General features: G+C 41.0%; 1 pseudogene; it reads right to left on the reverse strand.

Annotated features, from left to right (window-relative positions):
* Positions 1 to 289: 289 nt before the first annotated feature.
* LOC105521841 lies at positions 290 to 662 on the reverse strand (annotated as a pseudogene).
* Positions 663 to 6,046: the final 5,384 nt, after the last annotated feature.

The raw sequence follows: 6,046 nt of genomic DNA on the forward strand, positions 1-6,046 counted from the left end.
TTGAGATGGAGTCTCGCTGTGTCGCCCAGGCTGGAGTGCAGTGGCACGATCTCAGCTCACTGCAAACTCCGCCTCCCGGGTTCAGGCCATTCTCCTGCTTCAGCCTCCCGAGTAGCTGGGATTACAGGTGCCTGCCACCGCGCCCGGCTAATTTTTTGTATTTTTAGTAGAGACAGGGTTTCACCATGTTGGCCAGGATGGTCTCGATCTCCTGATCTGGAGATTCACCCACCTTGGCCTCCCAAAATGCTGGGATTACAGGCGTGAGCCACCGCACCTGGCCCACATTTTCATATTTTTTAAAAGAGCCACAGAAGTGTCATTCATGTTTTAAGCAGTTGAGTTGGTAAAGATCCTGTCTCCATTTTATAAGAGATGGATTACATTCAATTACTCCTCACAGCAGCCAACTGGAAGATTATTCCATTGCTTTTGAAAGATGATTCCATTATTTTTGAAGTACTGGTTGGGCTGGGATCTCCGATGGTAGCCAAATAAATGAGATTTCTATGTAACACATGCTGGCACTGGACGCACTCGTTCGCCCAGCCATTGTTCTGATACTCCACAGTACAGAGGATCAGTTGCTCATTCTCCTCAAGGAGCCGCTGGATAGTCTCTTGATCGACTTCCACCTTGCCCCGCAGCCAGTCCACTGACATCCCAAGGAAGCTCCTGAACCACAGACCACCAAGCATCTCATTGTTGAGGATTTTTGCATCTATGTTCATGAGAGATATTGGTCTGTTGTTTTCTCATAAATAAATGTCTTTGTCTAGTTTTGGCATTAAGGTATACTGGCCTCAGAATGAACTGGGAAGTATTCCCTTTGCTTCTATCTTCTGAAAGAAATTACAGAAAATCAGTGTAATTTCCACTTTAAATGTTTTGTTGAATTCACCTCTAAACCCATCTGAGCCTGGTGCTTTCTGTTTTGGAGAGTTACCAAGTATTGATTCAATTTTAAAAATAAATATAAGCCTATTTAGATTATCTATTTCTTCTTGTATGAGTTTTGGCAGATTGTATCTTTTAAGGAATTGGTCCATTGCATGTGGGTTATCAAATTAATGGGCATAGGGTTAGTTGTTCATAGCATTTCATTATTATCCTTTAATGTCCATGAAATATGACATTTTTGATATTAATAATGTATGTTCTTTCTCTTTTTTTGTTAACTTGGCTAGAAGCTTATCAATTTTATTGAGCTTCTCTTTTTTTTTTTTGAGACGGAGTCTCACTCTATCACTCAGGCTGGAGTGCAATGATGTGATCTTGGCTCACTGCAACCTCTGCCTCCTGGGTTCAAGTGATTCTCCTGCCTCGGCCTCCTGAGTAGCTGATATTACAGGCATCTACCACCACCCCCAGCTAATTTTTGTATTTTTAGTAGAGACGAGGTTTCACCATGTTGGTCAGGCTAGTCTCAAATTCCTGACTTCAAGTGATCTGCCTGTCTCAGCCTCCCAAAGTGCTGGGATTATAGGCATGAGCCACCACACCCAGCCTTATTGAACTTTTCAAAGCATTCGCTTGTGGTTTCATTGATTTTCTCTATTGATTTCTTGTTTTTCATTTCCTTGATTTCTGCTATAATTATTTTTTTCTTCTGCTTACTTTGGATTTAATTTTACTGTTTAATTAATACTCTACTTTCCTAAGATATAAGCTTAATAATTATAGAGTTTTCTCCTTTTCTAATATATGCATTCAATACTAATTATTTCTCTTTAAGCACTACTTTTACTGCATCTCACACATTTTGATAAGTTGCATTTTTCATTTTCATTTAGTTCAAAATATTTTAAAATTTTGTCTTAATTTGCTGACCCCTGTTTTACTTGGAAATGTGTTAATTTCCAAGTATTTTGGGATTTTTCCAGATAGCTTTCTGTTATTAATTTCTAGTTTAATTTCGTTGTTGTCAGAAAGCAGGCATTATCTGACTTCTGTTTTTAAAATTTTGTTGAGATACTGTTTTATGGCCCAGAATCTGTCTATCTTGGTGAGTGTTTTATGTGAACTTGAGAAAAATGTGTAATCTGCTGTTGCTGGATGAAGTAGTCAATAACTGCCCTTGTGTCCAGTGAATTGATGGTGTTGTTGAATTCAACAATGTCCTCACTGATTTTCTGCTTGCTTAACCTATTTCTGATAGATTGGTGTTAAAGTCTCCAACTATAATAATGGATTAATCACTTCTCCTTGCAGTTCTGTTAGTTTTACTTCATGTGGTTTGCCTCTGTTATTATGTTCAAGTATGTTAAAGACGGTTACGTCTTCTTGGATAATTGCCCTCTTTATCATTATGTAATGCCCTTCTTTATCCCTGAAAACTTTCCTTGCTGTGATGTCTGCTTTGTCTGAAACTCATATAGCGACTCTTGTTTTCTTTTGATTGGTATTAGCATGGTACATCTTTTTCCATCCATTCACTTTTTTTTCTTTTTTTTAGATGGAGTCTCGCTCTGTTGCTTAGGTTGGAGTGCAGTGGGACAATCTCGGCTCACTGCAACCTCTGCCTCCCAGTTTCAAGTTATTCTTGTGCCTCAGCCTCCGAATAGCTGGGATTACAAGCTTGAGCCACCATGCCTGGCTAATTTTCATATTTTTAGTAGAGATGGGGTTTCACCATGTTGGCCAGGCTGGTTTCAAACTCCTGACCTCAGGTGATCCACGCACCTCGGCGCTCCCAAAGTGCTGGGATTACAGGCATGAGCCACCGTACCTGGCCCATCTTTGAATTTTCTGTAATTTAAATACGGTATGCCAAGGTATTTTTTGTTTTGTTTTGTTTTGGTATTCATCCTGCTTGCTGTTCTCTGCTTCCTGGATCCGTGGTTTGGTATCTGATATTAATTTGGGGGAAATTCTCAGTCATTATTGTTTTAAATATTTCTTCTGTTCCTAGCTCTATTTCTTCTCCTTCTGGTATTACCACTATGTATATGTTATACCTTTTGTGGTTTTCTCACAGTTCTTGAATATTCTGTGTGTGTTTTTTTTCAGTCTCTTTTTGTTTTCAGTTTCAGATTTCTACTGGGATGTTTTCAAGCTCAGCGATTCTTTTGTCAGGTGTGTCCAGCCTGCTAATAAGCCCATCAAATTTATTCCTAATTTCTGTTATAGTGCTTTTGATCTCTAGCTTTTCTTTTTGTTTTTTTTTTCTTCTACTTTCCATCTCTCTGCTTACATTGTTCAGCTGTTCTTGTATGCTGTCTACTTTACCCATTAGATCCCTTAGCATATGAATCCTAGTTGTTTGAAATTCCTAATCTGATAATTCCAACATCTCTGCCTGGTTTAGCTCTGATGCTTGCTCTGTCTCTTCAAACTGTGTTTTCTTTTAGTATGGCTTGTAATTTTTTCTTGATCACCAGGCGTGTTGTACTGAGTAAAAGGACCGGTGGTAAATAGGCCTTTAGTTTTGTGGTGGTAAGGTGTGGAGAGAGGAGAAGCATTCTATAGACCTATGATTAAGTTTCAGTCTTTTGGTGAGCCTGTGCCCCTGGACTGTGAACTTCACAAATACTTCAGCACCTTCCTCCTTAGGTGGGACAGGATGATTGGAGGGGGCTGGAGTTGGGTGTTTCTCTTCCCAAGGTCAGTTAGGCTCTCATAGAACCCAAGAAGGATAGGCTCTGGTAAAATGGTTTCCCCTGAGGGCAGGTGATATTAGGAACAGAATGGTGGCTGGGCATGAGTGTTCTCACCTGCAATCCTAGCATTTTGGGAGTCCGAAGTGGGAGGATTACTTGTGGTTAGGAGTTCCAGACCAACATAGCCAATAGGGTGAAACCCATCTCTACAAAAATCAGTGCCGGGCGTGGTGGCGTGTACCTGTAGTCCCAGCTACTTGGGAGGCTGAGGCGGGAGAATCACTTGAACCCAGGAGGCAGAGGTTGCAGTAAGCCAAGATTGCACCACTGCACTCCAGCGGCGACAGAGCAAGACTCTATCTTTTTTTTTTTTTTTTTTTTTTGAGACGGGGTCTCGCTCTGTCACCCAGGCTGGAGGGCAGTGGCGCGATCTCGGCTCACTGCAAGCTCGGCCTCCCGGGTTTACGCAATTCTTCTGCCTCAGCCTCCTGAGTAGCTGGGACTACAGGCGCCCGCCACCGCGCCCGGCTAATTTTTTTTTTTTTTGTATTTTTAGTAGAGACGGAGTTTCACCGTGGTCTCTGTCTCCTGACCTTGTGATCCGCCCGTCTCGGCCTCCCAAAGTGCTGGGATTACAGGCGTGAGCCACCGCGCCCGGCCAAGACTCTATCTTAAATAAATAAATAAATATATATATAGGAACATAATGGCTCTGGTGTATTTCAGAATAGTTTCTTTCCTTCTTGCCTTGCCAGAAACGCAAGGAGATTTTTCTCTACTGTTGAGTATGAGAGCCTAGTAGAACTGAACTCATGAAAGTGTGCCCGCCGTCCCCAATGACTGGGTGTCCCTGGAGTTTTAACTCAGACTTGTCCACACTGAGCCTCCAGCAATTTGTCAATTACAGTTTAGGTTTTCCTACCCCAGCACTGGTTCCCACAGAGGTTTTTACTCCAGTAAATTGTGATTCTCTGTATCCATCTGTCTCTCCAAACAGGGTCACCTGTTTGCCCTGTGACCTCTCTTATGAACCTAAGAATTGTTGATTTTTCCACTTGGTCAGCTTTTTACTTAAGATGGAATGGTGACTTCAATCTCCTTACATGCCAAATAGGAGACTAGAAGTTCAATGGTATTTTTTCTTTTCCATAGGGATATCCAGTTGTTCCTGCACCACTTGCTGGATAGACTATCCATTCTATTAGGTTGGTGCAAAGGTAATTGCGGATTTTGCCATTACTTTTCATTACTTTTAAGTAATGGCAAAAACCAGAATTCCCTATGGACCAACTGGATACATTGAATTAGATTGGTATACTTATCAAAATCAATTAACCATATGTGTGTGTTTTTGTATGTATGTATCTGGGTTCTATTATATTGCATTAATTTATATGTCTATCTTCACATCCACGCCACACTGCCTTGACTGCCTAATAGTAGATCTGAAATGAGGTAGCATAAGTTTTCCACATCATTTTTAAAAACATATTTTGATTATTCTAGCTCCTTTGCATTTCTATAAAATTTCAGAATCAGGTTGCCAATTTCTAAAAATAAAGCTTACTGAGATTTTTACTGGGATTGAATTACATGTATAGATCAATTTGAGGAGAGTGAACATCTCAACACTATGGAACTCATGATTTATCTCTCCATTTATGGAGGTCTTTTCTCTCAGCAACGATTTACAGTTTTCTTTTTTTTTCTTTTTCTGAGATGGAGTTTCGCTCTTGTTGCTCAGGCTGGAGTGCAATGGCGCAATCTCAGCTCACTGCAACCTCTGCCTCCGAGGTTCAAGCAGTTCTCATGCCTCAGCCTCCCAGGTAGCTGGGATTACAGGCATGTGCCACTACATCCAGCTAATTTTGTATTTTCAGTAGAGACAGGGTTTCACCACGTTGGCCAGGCTTGTCTTGTACTCCTGACCTCAGGTGATCCATGGTGTGAGCCACCATGCCCAGCCTTGCTGTTTTCAATGTACACATTTTTTTGTACATTTTTCATCAGATTTATTTTCAAGTATTAAATATTTTTCTAAGTCATTAATTTTTTTTTTTCAAGAGGGAGTCTCAGTCTGTAGCCCAAGCTAGAGTGCAGTGGTGGGATCTCTGCTCACTGCAACCTCTGCCTCCCAGGCATAAGTTATTCTCGTGTCTCAGCCTCCTGAGTAGCTGGGACAACAGGTGCCCACCACCATGCCTGGCTAATTTTTGTATTTTAGTAGAGACATGTTGCCCAGGGTGGTCTCAAATTCCTGAACTCAAGCTATCTGCCCAACTTGGCCTCCCAAATGCTGGGATTACACTCATGAGCCACTGTGCCTGGTCCATTATAAATGTTTTAATTTCAATTTAAATAAAAACACAACTGACTTTTACATATTAATCAAATATGCAAAATCATATTAAACAAATCCTGCAATCTTCAGTACTGCATTTATGCTG

The sequence above is a fragment of the Colobus angolensis genome, unplaced genomic scaffold (assembly GCF_000951035.1).
Source record: "Colobus angolensis palliatus isolate OR3802 unplaced genomic scaffold, Cang.pa_1.0 Scaffold41, whole genome shotgun sequence".
In the NCBI taxonomy this organism is placed as follows: domain Eukaryota; kingdom Metazoa; phylum Chordata; class Mammalia; order Primates; family Cercopithecidae; genus Colobus; species Colobus angolensis.